The sequence below is a fragment of the Myxine glutinosa genome, chromosome 12 (genome assembly GCF_964187855.1).
Source record: "Myxine glutinosa chromosome 12, kmMyxGlut1.1, whole genome shotgun sequence".
NCBI lineage: Eukaryota > Metazoa > Chordata > Myxini > Myxiniformes > Myxinidae > Myxine > Myxine glutinosa.
The window spans coordinates 21,624,746-21,647,355 of record NC_136272.1 but is presented as its reverse complement, the minus strand read 5'-3'; positions in this window follow the sequence as shown (position 1 = coordinate 21,647,355).

The following is a 22,610-nucleotide window of genomic DNA, read 5'->3' as shown; positions in this document are numbered from 1 at the left end:
GGCGGACACAAAAGCCCACTGGCGTGGTGACATCATTCCGCGCGCCAAGTGGGCGGTGGCCACGCCCGAGGGGTAGGCGTGGCCTCATGATATACACCGGGCGCCCAGCCCGGAGCGGGACAGTGTTACAGTGAGCTCTTACAATAAAGACGTTTATATGTTACCGCTTGTCCGCTTCCTCCTTGCTCACAAGCAGCGCGCCGCGCATTACTCTAATTAAATATTCAATATTAAATAAATTAAATATTCTAATAATAAATAATAATATTAAATATTAAATAATTAAATATAATTAAATAAATGAAATTAAATAACAAATAATATTAATATTAAATATTAATAGTAATTAAATATTCTTTTAAATTTTAAAGAATAGGAAAATAGGACTGCGTTTACTTTTTCATGGCTGATAATATAACATGGATCTGCAAAATAAATTGGTATGTGAATACTTGTACACGTACCATATTTGTGGTCAAGTGTTGGTTTTGTTTTGTTTTGTTTTTTCATTCCACATGGCACAATATTCTTCCTGAAGTGAGTTCCATTGAAAATAAATTGTATCCATTTATCAAAGAATCAGAATCAGAAGAGTATAGTGAAAACAAACTTCTGAGTTATACTTCTGGGCAGAGAAACATGATGGTCATAGTAAATATTTTTGTTATTCTCCTCCAAGACACGTCAGGATATTGCCAAATTATGATATTGTAGCAGCTACCGCTGGGTTTTCACAATCACCTTGCACCTATCAAGGACGCGGAGCGATCACCATGCCGGGCTCGTCCAGGACGCCCGGGCAGGCCCGCGCTCAACTTGCCAGGCCTCGGTCGGGACGCCCGGGCATGCCCGGGCATGCCCGGGCAGGCTCGCCCTCAACTTGCCAGGCCGCAGCCAGGACACTGGGCCACGCCCCCTCTCGCCTTTCCTGGGCAAACGCTCCGGGATAATATGTATATATATTGCTGCCCGATAAACGGGCTTTTCAGAGTGCCTGAGTGTTTGGTTTGATTAAAGCAACTCGGATGAATTCCAGCTTTTTGTCGCGTCCATTCTTCCGATCGACGTGGGAGCCCCAGCTCCTTCATTGGTGACCTACCGACATGGACACGGCAGTCGCCCTTAAACTGCCTACCTTCTGGGAGGCTCACGCGGCGGTTTGGTTCTGTCAGGGAATTTGTAGTGGGGGACTCACAGGACTCCAATGACCGGACACAGGTTACAAAAGGTCTAGTTTATTAACTGTATTCACTTCATCCAATTACCAAAATGATACCGCATAATATAATGGATCAGGTTAACTCTTTTCGCTGGTCCTTCTCGTTCATCCGACACTCCCGTTCGGTCAGCGCTTCACGTAGCAAGTACTGTCGACTCCACGTTTGCTCTAGTTTATATGGACGAACTGGACTTAATCCTCTGTCCGCTGAAACGTTAATCCTTCTTCCGCTGATGCCCCGAGGTCATGTATTGCACCAAGCCCTGGCATCAACTCGCTCCCCTCCTGCTGTGATTTCCATTTACACAGTAGGAGGGTGCTCCAGCCTGGGGCTGTGACCAGGTGGACAAGAGATTACCATGTTCGGGCACATTCCTGACACTCATTTACGAACTCGGCTTTCACAGAGGTTGCAGGTAAAATGTATCTGCTTCGTTACCAGTCTTAATCAATAAGTTACCAGTGCCAATCAATAAGTTACACTGAATTACACTTCCACAATTCCCTCATCTTTTTGTTTTTGTTTATATTAACCATTAATCTAAACATCAATATAAGTAAACAATCAATCACTACAAGTAAACATCATTACAAGTATAAGTAAATAATCATAACTTTGGTAATCAAATTCCCTTAGGCATACACCGTCATCCTGCAAGAATCACAAAACATTTCGTTGGTCATTGACTCCTTCCATATTGTTCAATCTATTGCATTTGCATCACAAATATATTTTCAAAACAACACTTCACCATCACCAAGATACAACAATTTCACTTCATTTTCAAGTTTTGTAAAGCATCTGCACCATCTGGCAAAAACGTTTGCCTCCACACAAATGTTGACTTTGTTTGAAAGGAAGGGCTGATCACTTGTGTTTGAATCCAGGTATGAAACATTTTCTCCTAATGTCTTCATAGCTCCTGCACTACTTCGTGTAGGATTTCGCTGTTGTGGTAACATTGCGGAGTCATAGACTGACCCTGCTCTCCTTGTAGCATTCTTGCCACTTTTTGCTGTAAACCATAGTAATTCCTGAACAAGGCCTTCACCCAGTTGTAGTTGACTTGCCTCCTCCCTCATTGTGAGTGGGCAGCAAGTATTGGTGTGACGTTGATTGGCCAGCAAGATGTGGAACAGGGATGCCGGATGCATCCACAATAATAATAATAATAATAATTCATTTATTTTGTATAGCGCTTTTCCAGAAGCCCAAAGGCGCTTTGACAGAGTGGAAAACATAATGCATAACAATACATGAAAACAACAATTGCAAAAAGACAAGAATCAAGAAAACAAACAGCAGCGATATACGGCATATATATAAGACAAGAATCAAAAAGACAAGACAAGAATCAATAGGGAAATATTTAAAGCAAAAGGAGGGAGAAGGAGAAGAGATAGTCAGGGGTTAAATGCTGTGGGTTGAATGTTGAATGCAGCGTTGAACAGGTGGGTCTTTAGTGATGTTTTGAATGTGGTGAGTGAGGAGGAGTCTCTGATGGTGTGAGGTAGTGAGTTCCAGAGGGTGGGAGCAGCGATGGAGAAGGCCCTGTCCCCCCAGGATCTGAATTTGGTCCGGATGGAGGGGGTCAGGAGGTTGGTACCAGCAGAGCGGAGGTTGCGGGTGGGAGTGTGTCTGGAGAGGAGGTCAGCCAGGTAGGATGGGGCCAGGTTATGGAGGGCTTTGTATGTCAAGAGGAGGATTTTGTACTGGATTCTCTGGGGGATGGGGAGCCAGTGAAGCTTGTAAAGGACGGGGGTGATGTGGTCACGGGTCCGGGAATGAGTGAGTAGACGGGCAGCGGAGTTCTGAATGTATTGGAGTTTATTGGTGATTTTTGAGGGTGAACCATAGAGGAGGCTATTGCAGTAGTCCAGACGGGAGGTGATGAAGGCGTGGATGAGGGTTTCTGCAGCCGTGGAGGAGAGGGATGAGCGGAGACGGGCAATGTTTTTCAGGTGAAAGAAGGCTGACTTTGTGATCTGTTTAGTGTATTTGTCGAAGGAAAGGGTTTGGTCAAAGATGACGCCAAGATTCCGGATGTGAGGGGAGGTGGATACTGGGATGCCGTCGATGTTGAGGGCAAAGTTATGGGTGGATTTTGTGAGCGTTTTTGGGCCAATGATGATTATTTCAGATTTATCACAGTTAAGCTTGAGGAAGTTGATTTGAAGCCAGGATTTTATTTCAGTGATGCAGTTTGTCAGGATAGAGTGGGTGTCGGTGGAGACGGACTTGGTGGAGATGAAAAGCTGGATGTCATCGGCGAAGCAGTGGAATTGGAGACCATGACGGCGGATTAAGTGACTGAGCGGGGACAGGTAAAGGATGAAGAGGAGGGGGCCAAGAACTGAACCTTGGGGGACACCTTGGGGGAGGGGAGCAGTGGGGGATTTGCAGTTATTGATGGAGATGAACTGGCATCTGTCAGAGAGGTATGATTTAATCCAAGAGAGGGCAGTGCCGGTGACGTTAAAGGTGGATTCAAGTCGGGTGAGGAGGATAGTGTGATCGATGGTGTCAAAGGCAGCGCTGAGGTCGAGGAGGACGAGAATGTTGAGGTTGCCAGCGTCAGAGGAGAGGAGAAGGTCGTTGGTGATTTTGAGGAGAGCAGTTTCAGTACTGTGGTTGGAGCGGAATCCGGATTGGAATGTTTCATACAAGTTATTGGCAGAGAGATGATGTTTGAGTTGAGTGGCTACAGCGCGTTCCAAAACTTTTGACAGAAAGGGTAGGTTGGAGATGGGTCTGAAGTTGTTTAGGGTGTCAGGGTTTAGACCAGGTTTTTTTAGAATGGGGGTAACAGCAGCAATTTTGAGGGAAGGTGGGACGATGCCTGTAGACAGGGAGGAGTTTATTGTTGCAATGATAAGTGGAGAGAGAGCAGGGAGGGAGGCTTTGACAAAGCTGGAGGGGATGGGGTCAAGAGTGCAGGTGGCAGTTTTCATTCCTATGAGGAGTTCAGAGAGGTCAGTAGGAGAGATTGGGGAGAACCGAGACAGGGGATGGCAGAACAATGATGTTGGGACCATGGTGTTCAGGTCATTCATGGTCCTTACCAGGAGCAACCAGCAGAATCGTGCACAGCTGTTGTGACAAGGGCACAGCCGTTTTTTTGCAGCTCCATGCTGGTTCCCCGGACGTTGGTGAAGTAATAACATATGTCCCCGCATTTCACAGAGGTTGCAGGTAAAGTGTCGTTGTCCTGCAACTTCTGATGTGGTGAATGTTCGAAGCCTTCGTACAAGAGTAAGTGATCGCCTTTCTTTCATATGTTGCAGTGTGATCCAGGCAAATGGTCACATAAATTTCCTTGGTGAAGGTAAGCATTCATCTCCAAGTTACACGGGAGAATGTCTTCATCATTCTTTGAGAAAGAGGGTGTATGCCATGATTAACTTCATTTTTAGCCACAAATTTTCTTTCTCGAACTTCTTCCCAATTCCGTTAGCACTCCCTTCAAAATGTGATCTCGTCTTATCCTTATGCTCAGTCACATCTGAATCTGCTTTCCGCACACACTGAATCAGATAGGGTACATCTTACCATGAAATCAGCATAATCATGTATATCTTCCGATAGTTTCACATTCAACAATTTGCTGTTTTTCCTTAACACAAAAGTTATATTCATTTATATGCGTCACACAAATAATATTCAATCAGGTATGTATTTTATTACTAAACTAAGAATAGCATCCACAATTGCTTTCAGGTTAATATAGTTCAAAAATTAACTCATGCAGGTATTTTAGCACTACTCTAAGAAAATCAATTGTATATGATTACAATCACAAACGGGAATACCTAATTCCCAACAACAATTTTCCCAAACCAACAAATTAAGCATAATGTATTATTACCATAATTCCTCTCCACTTTTTCTTTTCCCTCTTTTTCCCTTAACAGTGTGGCACTTGTGGTGATATGAGTTCACTGATATTGTAATTGACACAACTCATAACATTGTCGTTATGCCATTATCTTAATTCTACTGTTTATGTCGCCATAAAAGTCTTCCTTTTCTGGATCCACATTTCTTTCCTCATTTGTCACTTCATGCGTTATCATCGTGTTGTTGGTTACCTTATTCAAACATACCGTCACTAAGGCTTTCAAGCAAGCCACCACTAAAACAATTGCCAATATAACTACTAAACCAACAAACAAGTCTGCTACTCTTTGTAGACATTATATACCAAACTAACAAGCTTCCTAAAAGGTAAATAAAGAAAATCCCTTAATATGTAACATAATCAGATTATTTGTCTTACAAATGATCCCCCTATCTCCCGGGGTTGAACTCAATCCCCTGATCATGAGTGTAGTTGTGATACATTTTTCACTCATGTTGTATTAATATCAGCAGGTAATTGTATGTCATGTAGGCAAATAAATGTCACTATCCCAAGTAGGAATATCACATGTTGAAAATGTAGTGTTTATCAATGCAAGGGGTGTTAAAATGTAATTCAAATGACTGTAAATCACTACTATCATTTATCTACCACTGAATGTTCTGCTGGGCTGCTAGGTGCAGCCTCATTTTCTGTGGGATCGTCCACCTTAGCCCCATGTGCTTGTTTGCAATGAGGGGCATGAATCCAACTTTCTATTTTGGGTCCATCTTTTTTTTCCTATTCTTATCAATCTCCTATGGTTTATCATTTCGTTCCAAGATACCGCAACCAAAGGTTTTAACCAAAGCTCTACCAAACTATTTCCAATTTGAACAAAAATGCCAGTGAAACAATGATTCGAAGAATTAACTTCAAGGGGTCAATAAATTTATTCTATAGCCAGATCTAATTTTCCCATCCAATAGTTTGCCTTGCCACATGTCATATTATAACACCTTAATAAACCTTCGAAAAAATGTTTCCCATCTCAACAAATTTCCTTTTTTACAAATAGCCATGTGTAACTTACGTATTTAACTACAATTTCCTCTCAATTTGTTTGGCCTAACTGGCCGCAAAAGTGGCTGCCAGCATGCAGTACCGTTTTTTATCTACCAAGGAAGTGTTCCACACAAGACCTCTACCAAAATGTTGTTTGTAAAAAAAACAAATCTGGGATTTCTGATTACATGGATGCACACTCTCAGGACATTTTCAGGCTGCTGTTAACAATCCACTACGATGACTTAATTCTTTTACCCACAATCAAATAATTAGTACAAATTGAGGATATTATCCCTATCACATTCTTTTATAGATTCATTATGTTGGATCTAATTTTTCCCAATAATTTTCCACTGCTGTAAGGCGGAACAATAGCTCTCATAAGTCTTAGTAATATCGTACTTAATTTGCCCAGCAGAGAATAATTTATTTACTATCCTTTCTCATCTGCTAACCAGTGACTTTGTTTAAACTCCAGAACTGAAAACCCACAATAGTTCAAACCAGCAAAATTTTCTTTACTATTTTCCCATATCATCTATGCCTAAAACACATCCATACATACAGCACAATTTATATGCTGATAAAATTCAAGTTTATATATATAAAATCCATGAGCAGAGTATTCTGGGAAGTCAGTGTAAGACCTCTCCCAAATTTGGATGATTTTGTACTTCCTCATTTCCTTTTATGAAGCTCATATCCATAAATAGATGTTATTCTCATATACATTCTATCAAAAAATGGAATCCCAAAATTACTCACAATTTTACTATGAATTAATGGCTGCTCATAACCCAGCACATCAAATTTTTTATATTCCATTTCCCTTGACAAAAGAGATAATGTTCATAATCAATTATATTTCTATTTTATTTTACGGATTCTCTGGATATTCAATCCCATCCACATATCCCAATCCCATCCACATAAAACTATCCATTTCCAGACAGGCACACTGTCGGTGTCAACAATCTTGTAAGATTGATACACAAAAACACACACACACATGCATTATGCATATTTGTTTGCATTGGAACCATTATTTACAGATCAGATGGGTGTCAATTTTATTTCAATTTCATAAAATTTGTCAATCAAATTCAAAATGCTTATAGACAAATAAACCAAAAGTCCATTCTTAGAAAACCCTCATGATGTCACATTGAAATTACCCTTTCAGCCTTCACAATAATCTATCCAAATTTTGACTACACACCCATTTGCATGTCATTCGACCATTGACCTATCAATCGTGCGGAACAATAGTCCGAAATTCCCACCTGATCATCATGTGACTCTTGTCACTTGGTTTGCCAAAAAATTGCAACGCAATTGTTCCAAACTTTGTAAATTTAAAATTGCTGTGCCCAAAATAGAAGATCCAATTTTGGCATTTGATCAATTAATTATTAATTTGTTAACAAGCAAAAAAGAAAAAATGAATCATTCTTGCTCTGAAAACTTTTCAGACACAAGAATCATCGACAGTTATTCATGTTTGTCCAGTAATCGAATCTGTTGAGGCCAATCATCATTTGGGATTTGCAGCAATGAAGGCCTAATCATTGTCTGAGGTACCGGTAAGCACTGGTACCCTTGATCTTGGTTTGCCCCATGACCTTGTCTTCCTGTTGACATACGGACATCTTCTTCTCCAATGTCCCATCTTTCCACACTCGAAACACCGGTTTCTGTCGTTGTCTGATCTGTGCACCTGTGCACTTGTATTGCTGGGCTGCATCTCTACATCCCTGAGTTGCCACTGCAATCTCTCGTTATCTCCTGAAACACGAAAAAATTCTCTGTACCGTCCTTTTTGGGGAGACAACTGGAAATCAGATGGGACAACTGTCACTTTCATTCCTAATTTCGAGGGCAGTTGTGCATTTGTCTCCTCCACTGTATCCTGTATCCTTTTTATTTTAAGTTCTAGTTCCGTTATCCGTTCTTGCTGTTCCCGTTGTCTGGATTCACCATCCCAAAGATGGAATGCAAGCCAGTCTACCGTTAGATTCTGTCTCTTCCTGGCTTTCAATCTTTGTTCCAATCTTTCCAATCGACTTCGCTCAAATGTACCATCTCTTGGAAACTCCTCATCATGTCCCTTTGTCCACAAATACCAATTCTCGACCTGCCTTATAGCTTCTGCACCATAACGGTCGTACATATGATGTGTACAAGTACCTTTTTGTGGAATCTCTTGTTGTCCTTGTGTATTCTTGCAGGCTCCATTTCCCATTCTGCCTTTTATCAAAGTAGCGTTGGATGTGTTGTAGTTTGTTCCTCTAAAGCTTCACTCGTACCTCCAGGAAGGGTCTCTCCACCTGTTCACACGGTGATTTCCAGAGAATCTCCCTCAGCCGTGGCTTTTGCACAATCCAATCTCACAGATCAGTATTTGCAGATGAGCCGGAGGGTCAGTATGAAATGGGTGAATCCTCAGGTGTCCGCTCTGTTGACGGGGAAATCACACAATGGTAACCGCACATATATATCTGTATATAAACTCACCACCTTGCTCAATATTCCCAGGTTGTCTCCACATTGTTAATATCACGCAAAGATATCAAAGCTTCTTTCTTGAGACCGCATTTTCATCAATCAAACAATCAATATATTCAATTCAATTTATTCAGTTCAATTTATTCAGTTAAATTTATTCAATTAAATTCAATCAATTAGATTCAATCAATCAGATTCAATCAATCAACAATTCAATCAATTATTCAATTTCAATTAATTCATCAATATTCATCAATAAATCAAATTAATCATTTTGGATGTCTCCTTGCATAAGCCCTTTCCCCAATGATGTCAGGACAGGTCCATCCATTGACTGAGATCGAATTTCATCGGTCGTCACCTCGGATTCGTACCTCATGTCAATTGATGAATCGCCGTCCTGTCCTAGGGTCATATCTGACATATTTTCCCATTTTGCCTGGTCTCCACAAATTTTTCTTTGCAACCACTAAAGGCAACTCATCCTTCATTCGTGAGACAGCCAAAATGGATGCCAGATATTAAAGTTCTTTGGGAAAAATATCTCATCATTTTCCTTTTAATAGTACCCAAAATCTCTTGGCAATATAAATTTCGTAAAACTCCTGAAATGGGACTGTCAAATTCCTTCAATCATGCTAAATTTTGAAACTCCATCGCTTGTAATACCCAATTTATCCCATAGGGCTTGAAAGTTCTTTCCCAAGTTCATGCAATCATTCTGCATTTGAACCCTATGATATCATTCATAATAATCATCATGATTTTATAGTCATGGTCCTATCATAATCATCTATTTAAACGAACATTTCCTTTATCACCACAGCTATGTGGTATAATCAACAATAGAATAAAACTGTACATAGCAACAGGCTACCTCATGGCCACTTAGTATACCTATTGACAAAAAGTCATAACAATATCGAATAATCATTGAACAATTCAAAAATCGCTTCCACTGCTCTAGCCGCAGCATCCGTGATATTTGTTTGCTCATTCCCTATTCCTGATTCGTCATCAAGGATCTCCATCATCACACAGCGTACTTAATTCCGCATTTTAATGAGAATTCAACAGGAATTTACGACTCAAAGGAAAAAGAACGAGCAGACCTTTTGCAGGATGATCGTTACAAAATCGTTACATATATTAAAGTATTTTTAATGTCGACAAATCATATCTTAATTCTTGCAAGATTTGGTTCTTTGAATAAATCACAGCACCGGGAGAACCAGCTCCAAAAATGGATCTTTGTGTTTATTCAGCACCCTAGTAATTGGTTCTTTGTGTACTAATTACACAGCACCCAGGCCCCGCTCATATGGATCTTTGTGCAGCGCTACACAGCACCTGAGCAAAAGGGGTTTCATCTACATTTTCCCTATCTGGTGTACCATCCGTGATATTTGTCTGCTCATTCACTATTCCTGATTCGTCATCAAGGATCTCCATCATCACACAGCGTACTTAATTCCGCTTTTTAATGAGAATTCAACAGGAATTTACGACTCAAAGGAAAAGAACGAGCAGACCTTTTGCAGGACGATAACTGGAATTAGTCGTGAAAATATATCCAAATACACAAAAATACACACCCACACAAATAAACAACATTTATTCCGTTTAACAGAACAAACATTTCCTCTATCATGACATGCATGTCTTCAAAATTATATGCCCAAGAGAAAAAGTAAAATTAATTAAAACTGCGGGCAGTGATGATCCGGGGACCATACCGCTCCATCCTGATTGGACGAGTGCGTGCTAGAGTCGTTAACAACGACAGTCCAGATCCGATTGTTCAAAATTTCAACTCAATCGATCGAAAAATGAACGCAGGGATGCATTTTAAAGGTGCAGTGGCACTAACTGAGTTGTCACGAATATGGCCACGAAATTGCCAATATGGCCATCGCAAAATATTTTCCTTAATCAATTGGCTCATAGCATAACCAATCTGCAAGTATTTCATCCGAAGATGTATCTCTGAGGAATTTTAATTAAATAAGTCATTTATAAATCAACGAGTTAATTTATTAAATGATTAATCAATAAATCAATATTTTCCTTGACAGCCACATCACTTGGTCAGTGTCATGTCCAAATATCAGCTTCCTTACTCAAAAGGTGCCTGAGTTAATGTAATGTAATTACTGTAATAAGATTACTGCAATTACTGTAATGATTACTGTAATTACCGGAACTGTAATTACTGTAATTACCTCAGGTAATTACTGTAATGTAATTACTGTAATGTAATAAGAAATGTAATTAATTAAATAAGTACTTCATTAATCGTTAATAATGAAATAATTCCTGATTTCTCATTCGATTCACTTGACATTCGAATGTCCCCAAAACGTTGGAGCAAAACGTTGCAACAACGAAAGTGAAACGTTGTAGCGACGTTGTGGAAACGTCGGCAAAACACAACATTTGAATGTTCCCAAAACGTTGGAGCAAAACGTTGCAACAACGAAAGTGAAACGTTGTAGCGACGTTGTGGAAACGTCAGCAAAACACAACATTTGAATGTTCCCAAAACGTTGGAGCAAAACGTTGCAACAACGAAAGTGAAACGTTGTAGCGACGTTGTGGAAACGTCAGCAAAACACAACATTTGAATGTTCCCAAAACGTTGGAGCAAAACGTTGCAACAACGAAAGTGAAACGTTGTAGCGACGTTGTGGAAACGTCAGCAAAACACAACATTTGAATGTTCCCAAAACGTTGGAGCAAAACGTTGCAACAACGAAAGTGAAACGTTGTAGCGACGTTGTGGAAACGTCAGCAAAACACAACATTTGAATGTTCCCAAAACGTTGGAGCAAAACGTTGCAACAACGAAAGTGAAACGTTGTAGCGACGTTGTGGAAACGTCAGCAAAACACAACATTTGAATGTTCCCAAAACGTTGGAGCAAAACGTTGCAACAACGAAAGTGAAACGTTGTAGCGACGTTGTGGAAACGTCAGCAAAACACAACATTTGAATGTTCCCAAAACGTTGGAGCAAAACGTTGCAACAACGAAAGTGAAACGTTGTAGCGACGTTGTGGAAACGTTAGCACAACCCAACATTTAAATGTTCACAAAACGTTGGAGCAAAACGTTGCCACAACGAAAGTGAAACGTTGTGGCGACGTTGTGGAAACGTTAGCACAACCCAACCTTTGAATGGTCCCAAACGTTTCAACAACAAATGGTCACAAGTCATTATCACATTGCAATGACCTCTAAACATTCCTAAACCAATATCCCATTAAAAAATCCCATTAAAATCCCATATTTTATCACCCTTTGCATTGTTGAAAGCAATTAATTCCATAACTTAATATTACCTCAATTTATATATACTAGGGCGTGCCCGCACGTACGTGCTCGCCCGTACGTGCTTGCAAAAAACATGCGTGCAAACAACAACAACAAAACTTTGAAACCACGTGGCAGTAACGACCACAGAACCCCCCCTTCTATTTACATGCAATGGTTTGGTCCATTCGCAAAGCCAAAGCGAACGACCACAGAACCCCCCTTCTATTTACATGCAATGGTTCGGTCCATCCGCAGAGCCAAAGCGAACGGCTTGCGAGTACGGTGACCATACCTTGGGACCCCCTTGTCCGATTAATTTCAAACCTTGACAAATTTTCCATTCCTTCCCTTCCTGATCTTTCGATGTAGGGCTGGGTTCTTTTTTTAGGATCATGTTGCATCGAGCATTATTTTCCAAAACAGTGTGAACATTAACCCACACCAAAACCTCTGACATCCCACCATTAACACCTATTGTAAGCGTGCCGAATCAGTAAGCATCACCCCTTCTATGAGCCTCGACCAGAGGGTGGTTGTCACCCACAAACACTCGTCGCGAGCTGTTCCATTGTCTGTTGATTCCCATTCTGCTGTTTTTTGTCTCATAATCAAGATAAATTTGGAACAGCCCTTAAACTAACACCAAGCAGATCAATTTTTATATTTAAATATAAAATCATTTCCTCATTAATTCATAATCATAAAATCATTTAATCCGTGTCACCCATGCTATTTATCTAGCAAATTTCGTCAAAAAAACAGCACTGGTTCCGTGTCACCCATGCTATTTATCTAGCAAATTTCGTCAAAAAAAAACAGCACTGGTTCCGTGGAAGCGTCCTGCAAAACGCTTTGCTTCTCGCAAAACGTCCGCCAACGGGAAGTAAAGGGAGGGAAAAAGAGCGGGAGGAAGAGACAGGGTGCCGGAATGGACATGAGGGACAATGAGGGACAGTGAGGAAGTGTTGGTATGCAATTTTTTCCAATCGCCATCTTTCACAGTAATTCTGGACCGGCATGAGGTGGGATTGTCTGTCATGAATTTATTTGTTGATCGAACGAGTTTTAGTTATGGCGGAAAAACTGAAAAAAAATTCTCTATTTAAAACGGGTGTACACGATTGTACACGTGTACGGACCTTACCGAACCGGCAAACAAGTCGCTTCATGCACATCAGTGGTGCGTTTCTTCGTGGCGCGTGTCAGAAGAATTACACAGCGCAGGAAAAATACGTATTTACAGAAATCGTTAAAAAAAAAACTCGGATAATCGCTAAAATCGTTGTGGCCGGTGTACCATATTGGAAATATATATATATATAAATATAATTCCGTTTCCCGGTTCCCTGTCGCTCGCCGAGCGCCGAGCAAGTCAAGTGCTTCGAACAAGTGCAAAAAAAAAAAAAGTAGTACTTTATACGTGTGCGGGTGGGTAAACGAGTGTACCGGCCTTACACGTCCTGGAAGCAAGCGGTCGCAAGGTGCACACTTGCTCCGTTTGCTTCCAGGTCACAGCAAGGCCCTTTAATAACCAGCGCAAAAATACGTATTTACAGAAATCATTTAGAAAAAAAACGAATAAATTGCTACAGTCGTTTATCGAAATCCCATTCGTGATGGCTCACGCCACCTATATCGCGGCATCGGTGCGCAAAGAAGCCCCAGACCACCTGCTCCCCCATGTATGTACCCATAACTTCCAAGTTCGTAAATCATATTGGACCAAACAAGACACACTCACCTTTTAAAGACTTGTTTGTGTCCAGTTGATGTCAGCGGTGCCTCCAAGATTGTCAGGGAATTTGTAGTGGGGGACTCACAGGACTCCAATGACCGGACACAGGTTACAAAAGGTCTAGTTTATTAACTGTATTCACTTCATCCAATTACCAAAATGATACTGCATAATATAATGGATCAGGTTAACTCTTTTCGCTGGTCCTTCTCGTTCATCCGACACTCCCGTTCGGTCAGCGCTTCACGTAGCAAGTACTGTCGACTCCACGTTTGCTCTAGTTTATATGGACGAACTGGACTTAATCCTCTGTCCGCTGAAACGTTAATCCTTCTTCCGCTGATGCCCCGAGGTCATGTATTGCACCAAGCCCTGGCATCAACTCGCTCCCCTCCTGCTGTGATTTCCATTTACACAGTAGGAGGGTGCTCCAGCCTGGGGCTGTGACCAGGTGGACAAGAGATTACCATGTTCGGGCACATTCCTGACACTCATTTACGAACTCGGCTTTCACAGAGGTTGCAGGTAAAATGTATCTGCTTCGTTACCAGTCTTAATCAATAAGTTACCAGTGCCAATCAATAAGTTACACTGAATTACACTTCCACAGTTCGCACAGGCGGATTCCCTGTTCGCCCTGCGAGGCATCACGGCCGACGACACCCGCTTCTACCATGTGGTAGCAGCGCTCGGTTCGGCCACCGCGGCCCGCGCCCTGAGCCTCCTCGAGAGCCCGCCAGCCGCTGACAAATACGGCGCGATTAAGAAGCTTCTCCTCGACGCTTTCGCCCTCCCATCGGCGGAACGCGCACGGCGCCTGCTCGACCTGCCCGAGCTCGGCGACACGCGCCCTTCCGAGCGAATGGACTACATGCTTTCACTGCTCGGCGAGCACTCTCCGGCATTCCTGTTCCGGGAGCTGTTCCTCCGTCAGCTGCCTAACCCGGCACGCCTCGCCCTGGCAAGCACGACGATCACAGATCCCCGGGCCCTTGCCGGAGAAGCCGACAAGATCTCCGCCGCAGGACAGCGCATCGCAGCGGCGACATGGGACCCACCGCCGTCCGACGCAACACCCATGGCGCCCGAGCACCCGGCACGGTCGACGACCGAACTGCCGACGCAATTGGCGGCCGCTACACCGAGCCGACCACCTCCAGCACGACGACCGGGGCCTCCACCTGACCAAGCGTGGTGTTACTATCATGCCAGGTTCGGACAGAAGGCCCGGACATGCCGACCCCCGTGCACCTTCGGCAGGCCGGGAAACGGCCGGGCCGGCGTTCATTACCAGCCATGAGCGCCGGCCACACGGGCAACTTACTGTTCATCACGGATAAAGCGTCCGGACGGCGCTTCCTGTGCGACACCGGCGCCCAACTGAGCGTCATACCCGCCTCTGACCAGGACAGGCAATCCGTGGTTTGCGGCCCCTCCTTGGTTGCGGCCAACGGATCGACCATCCGCACCTTCGGCCCGCGCAACGTCACCCTCTGCTTCGGCGGCCAACGCTTTGCTTGGACGTTTGTAACCGCAAACGTGCCCATGGCTCTGCTAGGCGCCGACTTCCTCTGCGCACACGGACTGCTGGTGGACGTCCAACGGCGTCGTTTAATCAACGCCGAAACCTTCAGCTCCCTGGTATGCACATTGAGCAGCTCCGCGCCGACCGAGCTGGCATGCGCCGTCCCGGCGGCGAACAAGTTTGCTCGCCTGCTCACGGAGTTCCCGGCCCTCACGCGGCCGACGTTTTTGGCCGTCGCAGTACGGCATGGGATCGAGCACCACATACCAACCACGGGCCCGCCGGTCTACGCCAGGGCCCGCCGCCTCGACCCAGCCAAGCTCGCCGTGGCGAAGGCCGAATTCGACGCGTTGGAGCACCTCGGCATCGTGCGGCGCTCCGATAGCGCGTGGGCCTCGCCACTGCACATCGTGCGAAAGCCGGGGGGTGGATGGCGCCCGTGTGGCGACTACCGCCGTCTCAATGACGCTACCACCCCCGACAGGTACCCGATCCCGCATATCCAAGACTTCTCCGCCCGTCTGGCGGGACGGGTCATTTTTTCGAAAATTGATCTCATACGGGGATATCACCAGGTACCTGTCAGGGCGGCCGACGTCCCTAAAACGGCAGTCATCACGCCGTTCTGCTTATTCGAATTCTTGCGGATGCCGTTTGGTCTCAAGAACGCGGCTCAGGCGTTCCAGCGCTTGATGGACGGCGTGCTGCGTGACCTGCCGTTCCTTTTCGTTTACCTGGACGACATCCTCGTCGCCAGCACGTCCCGGGCCGAGCACCTCCTCCACCTCCGAACACTGTTCGGGCGCCTCAGCGAGCACGGCCTCATCGTCAACCCGGCCAAATGCCACTTCGGCACGACGGCCGTTGATTTTTTGGGCCACCACATCACCAAGAACGGGGCCGTGCCGCTGCCAACCAAGGTCGAGGCCATCACCACGTTCCCGCGTCCCCGCACCATAAAGGCCCTGCAGGAATTCCTGGGAATGGTGAATTTTTATCACCGCTTCGTGCCCCGCGCTGCTCAACTCATGCGGCCCCTCTACGAAGCCCTCTGGGGCAAGCCGGCCAAGCACGACATCGCCTGGTCCGCAGCAATGGATGCGGCCTTCCAAAGCTCAAAGCGGGCCCTCGCCGACGCAGCACTGCTCGCTCACCCGGTGCTCAACGCTCCCATCGCCCTCACCACGGATGCCTCCGACTACGCGGTGGGCGCCGTACATGAGCAATGGGTGAACGGGGTTTGGCAGCCACTCGCTTTTTTCAGCCGGCAGCTCCGGCCGAACGAGCTCAAATACAGCACGTTTGACCGGGAGCTCCTCGGTCTACACCTGGCCGTCCGCCATTTCCGCCACCTCCTGGAGGGCCGACCTTTCACGGCGTTCGTCGACCACAAGCCGTTGGTTTACGCCATGGCCAAGGTCACGGAGCCGTGGTCGGCCCGCCAACAGCGCCACCTCTCCGCCGTGTCGGAGTTTACCACGGACATCCGGCACGTCGCCGGCAAAAACAACGCCGTGGCCGACTGTCTTTCCCGGGCCAGCGCGAACGCGGTCCACCTGGGCGTGGACTTTGCGCTTATGGCGGCGGACCAAACCACCGACACCATGGTGCAAGCCCTCCGGGCGGCGGACACGGGCCTCCGCCTGGCCGACATCCCCTTCGCGGACACTGTCCTGCTCTGCGACGTCTCCCAAGGCCAGCCTCGCCCCATCGTGCCCGTCACCTGGCAACGCCGCATCTTCGCCTCCCTCCACGGCCTTTCCCACCCGGGCCGGAAAGCTTCCCAGAAGCTGGTGTCGGCGCGATTCGTCTGGCACGGCCTTCGTCGGGACGTCCGCGATTGGACCAGCACCTGCACGGCCTGCCAACGGGCCAAGGTCCACCGACACACCCAGGCCCCGCTGGCACCTTTCACCGTGCCCGAACGACGTTTCGACCACGTCAACGTGGATCTGGTGGGCCCCCTCCCCCCGTCACGGGGGTTCACATACCTGCTCACCATGGTGGACAGGACCACCAGGTGGCCGGAGGCCGTTCCCCTCGTCTCCACCACCACCGCCGACGTGGCGCAGGCTTTCATCGCCACCTGGGTCGCCCGCTTCGGCACACCGGCGGACATCTCGTCAGACCGCGGACCACAGTTCACCTCCGAGCTGTGGGGCGCGGTCGCCCGCAACCTGGGGGTCAAGCTCCACCGTTGATCGCTAAGGTACTACGGCCTACCACCGCCAAGCAAACGGGTTGTGCGAGCGATTCCACCGCTCCATGAAGGCCGCGCTCATGGCCGGCCTTCAAGACGGCGGTTGGGCCGACCGGCTGCCGTGGGTCCTTTTGGGCCTCCGCACGGCCCCCAAGGAGGACCTCCAGGCATCCACCGCCGAGCTTGTCTATGGCCAGGCGCTACGCGTCCCGGGCGAATTCGTGCCCGATGCTACCAGTCCCTGGTCCGCAGCTCACCAGCGCTCGGACCTCCAGGAGGCCGCCCGACGGTTTGCCCCCGTGCCAACATCCCACCACGGTGACCCCCATTCCTACGTCCCCCCAGCACTTTGCACAGCGGAGTATGTTTTTGTGCGTCACGACGCACATCGGGGGCCACTCCGGCCGCCGTACGACGGGCCCTTCCGGGTGCTGCGACGGGACGACAAGTCGTTCGTCATCGACATCAGCGGCAGGTCGGACCGGATTGCGGTGGACCGCCTCAAGCCGGCGCACGTGGACGTCGACCACCCACCACGGGTGGCCCTTCCGCCGCGGCGAGGCCGCCCCCCGTCCACGGTGCCCCCCACTCGACCGCCCACCACCACACCGGACCCCCTCCCACAACCCGCCAGGGGTCGCTTCGGCCGGGTCATCAGGACCCCCCTCAAATTGACCCTGCCGGTGCAAGTCGATTCTGGGGGGACGTGTGTAGCGGCTACCGCTGGGTTTTCACAATCGCCTTGCACCTATCAAGGACGCGGAGCGATCACCATGCCAGGCTCGTCCAGGACGCCCGGGCAGGCCCGCGCTCAACTTGCCAGGCCTCGGTCGGGACGCCCGGGCCACGCCCCCTCTCGCCTTTCCTGGGCAAACGCTCCAGGATAATATGTATATATATTGCTGCCCGATAAACGGGCTTTTCAGAGTGCCTGAGTGTTTGGTTTGATTAAAGCAACTCGGATGAATTCCAGCTTTTTGTCGCGTCCATTCTTCCGATCGACGTGGGAGCCCCAGCTCCTTCAATATCAAATTATAATTACAGAATATCAAATAACAACATGTGTACAGGACGGCATCTTTCCTCACAGCAACTTGCTGTCTAAAGTCAATTTGAATCGAATGTTTTGTTGAAATTTCGATTAAATTATTTTATAAAATATAGCAGGCATTGTCTTTTGATAAAGACAATGAACGGACGCAGATTTTCTGGGGGAACCAATATGGCGACGAAACTACTTCCGGTGACTTCACAGCGAATGGACCGATTAGCGTTGATTTGGCGTCGAGCCTCCAATCCAGTTAGTATCGAGATAGGTGGTATGACCCCACGGGGGTTCGAACCACCGACCTCCCAGACTGAAAGCGTCAGAGCGACCACCCTTCCCTTTACGTCACTGATTGTGATACGGTCACCCCGAGAGGGTACTTTGTGATCTTAACATCATGCAGCATTCGCACAAACAATGCCTTATGACAATGCAGCACACACACAAAGCCAGGAAATCGCTCATTTATAACACTAAATAAAAGCGACCGGAACCGGGACATTGAACCACCGCTGATACCACCGACGGGTGATCACAAAAGCAAACAGGCTTGTGAGGCCATGCCCCGAAGAGCAGCGATTGGTCAGGACACCAAGCGCGATGAGATGGCACTAGCTGATAGGAGTGGGGACGCAGACGTCATCGGATGACATCAGAGCCTTGAGTACAAAGGAGTTAGAGGGCTGACATTTGTCTCTCTGCTGCGGGATTTCATAAAGAACGGTGTTCCCGACATTTTGTCTCTTTTGGTTATATCGCTCTCCCCGGGCTGGCCTCCACAGCAAACTCTCTTTTTTTGTCAGATAGGTTCTCAGTATCTGGATTTCATAAAGAACGGTCACACATACGGTGCCTCTTGAGCTGGACCTGGAGGTGTTGGTGGAAGGCGGACACATTTGCGTGCTCTGTTTGCGCTGGGTTCCGATTGAAGGCACGGCCGCATTTTATTTTCCTTGGCACGTCGGTGCTGGTGAACGAGATAGACAGGGACGAGCGGGGGCGAGTGGAACGGGTGTGGCCTGCTGACTTTGCGCTCGGCGGCTAGAGGAGCAGACTGCACAGTGAGGCCTAGTTCCCGCTCGCGGGCAGTGCAGCCTGTGTTTCCCACGCAAGGACGTGGAGGCCTGTGACGATCTGTGACGATTCCTGACGAGGTTCAAGAGCTGCTCGAAGCTAAGTACAAACTAACACATATGAATTTTCCTGTTATTTTCCCCCTTTGTGTCTATACGAGTCTGTGTTGGGACGTCACATTTAGGAATCCTATTTTGCCGTGCATTATTTTGGTTTGCCGGCATTTCTTCAATAATGTCGGTGTTTTGTACATTTTAAATCAGTTTGTACAAATAAAGTTTATTATCGCAGGTTCGAAGACGTCCGGTGGGTCCCGTGAAGGTAAGTTTGTCATTCTTCTTTCCCTCGCGTGTAAAGAACACCATCATTTTTGACTGAACGCCTTGGAGTTAAAGCTCGTTCGGCTATCTCTTTCCTTGGAGGATTTTAATCCCTCGGAACACGATAGTATTGTAACAATACTTCATCCATGGTCAGACATCTGAGAGCCAAACATTCACTTGACCCCAATGCAGAGGGTGGCAGTGTTGGTGCTGCTGCCAGCATTGCTACTCCTGCTACTGTGAGGTCTGTTGCTGCTGCACTGCCATGTTAGTTCAATACTGACTTTTTGGATTGTGGTTGTTTTATTGTGTTTGTATTGGGGTAGGGGTGAGGGATTATGGTTCTTATGGGAAGAAAATGTAACTGATGGAACATTTGAAACATGTGCTCATTCATATAAGTTGAGAAAAAGGGGGAGTTTAAAACACAGTGAAACATTATTCCTACAATTTTAAATTACTTGATCTAACAGGCAGGAAGAAGGAGCTGGATGATGCATTGGTGGACATGGTGGTGAAAGACTGTCAGCCATTTTCCGTGGTGGAGGATGAGAGCTTCAGAGCCTTTGTTGGGAAGCTGGACCCAACCTACACCTTACCTAGCAGGAATACACTGAAGCAGATGAAAGAAAAATATGAAGCAACAAAAGAAAAGGTGAAGCAAGACATGAAGGAAGTGGTTTGTGTGAGCGTGACCTCTGACATGTGGACCTCCATGAACATGGATGCATTCATTCATGGGCATCACATGCCATTTTATAAAAGATGGCAAACTCCAGTACCGACTACTGGGTGTGACAAAGTTTCCTCAGTCGCATACCTCTGAGCATTAAAGAAGCAAAATAATTGCTCATAGGACCCTGGGGCATCCAGGGTACAATTGGGTGCATAGTAACAGACAATGCAGCCAACATGAGTTGTTGTGCACAACTCATGAAGATGACGCATAGGCATGTTTTGCACACACACTGAACCTTGTGACCAAGAAGGCGATTGAGGATACTCCTGGGCTGGCCTTCGTCCACTCGAAGGCAAGGAAAATAGTGGGGCTATTTAAGTCAAGCACCACTGTAAGGGAGAGGCCGGCTTGTGTCCAGGAGCATCTAGAAAGGCCACAGCTCAAGCTGCTCCAGGAAGTGGAGACGCGATGGAACAGCACATATTTTAGGATGCAGCGTCTCTACGATAAGAGGGGAGGGAGCCGGTAGGAGCAGCTCTGGCTTACCTGAGGACAGAAATCACTCCTCTGTCCAGTGATGAGCTCGAGGCAATCAACCAGTCTTTCCTTGTGCTATCTGTATGCCATGAAGTCACAGAAGAACTGTCAGCTGAGACTACTGTATCTTGTTCTAATGTTTGTTTTGAGGACTTTTTTTATTTTTTATTTTACTCAAAACTATTTACAAAATACACTGCAGTGCAAAGTATAACAGTGAATAACCAAATGCATATCTGTTCTTTATATTTCAAGGTAATTCCGTTGTTCAGGAATCTAAAGTACAAGGTGTCATCACAGCTGGCTGATAGGACACACCCAATGGCAGTGACATTAGGCCATAATTTACTTGACAATTTGAGGGCCAGGCCATGTCCTGAAAACATCCACTGTCTACAGGCAGCTACAGTCCTAGACCCCAGATTCAAACTGCTTGCCTTTGGTAACCAGGCAAAAGCCCAAGAGGCCCAGATGTATGTGACCTCAGAGTGCGCCAGGCTCATCAAATCACCACCACCACCAGCAGCAGCATCCATACTGTTGTGTGTCTACCCAGTAGTGAACACCACAGGGCGATACGGATGACCAGACGAGAACTCCAAGACGTTCAATCCAATGGCAGACCTTCGTTATACGCACGTGGGGGGGGGGGGGGGGGCCGGGGGGGAGTGGGAGAAGAAGAGCTGCGAGCGCTTACCTGCACGGGTCCACCGGCCGTCTTCGCACTTGCACTGATTAATTCAAAACCGACACAAGATTTAACTGTACAAAAATACCAGCTTTATTAAAGAAATGCCAGTAACAAAATAATGCATGATAAAAACTATGATTCCTAAATGGGCCGTCCCCATACAGACCCGTATACAGCACAAAGGGAAGAATAACTGGAAAATATATGTTATTTTGTCGGCACTTTGCTCTAATCGGCTCTTGAACCCCGTCGGGAATTGTCCAGGCCCCGAGCGCACAGTCCGGTCACGGCGCAGGCCCTGACAGGAAGTAGGCCTAAGCGCGCCCTCGTTCACTCAGCCGCGCTCGTCCTCATCGTCTGCCTCACAAGCACTCACGTCTCTCAGCGCAAGAGCACTATGAACTGTGACTGTTCGTCGTGAAATCCCGAAGCAGAGAGAGCTTGTCGGCGACCTTTCGCTATCAAGGCCAGAAAACCGAGAGAGAAACCAAGAGGAAACAACACGAACAGTGGTCGCTTTCTATGAAATCCAATTGCGCAAGAGGACAAAATGTCGGGAACACGACCGTTCGCCACCAAACCCAGAAAATGAGGGACAAAATGTCCGCCCTCCAACTCCTTTTTACTCAAGGCTCTGGCGTCATCCAACAATGTCTGCATGTCCGCTCCTATCAGCTAATGCCATCTCATCGCTCTTGGTGTCCTGACCATTCGCTGCTCTCCGGGGCATGGCCTTACAGCCCTGCCTGCTTGATGTGGTGATGTCGCGGCTGCCAGTGCTAGCGGTATTGTTCAACGTCTTGTTCCGGTTGGTTTTATTTAGTGTTATAAATGCGAGATTTCTTGCTTGGTG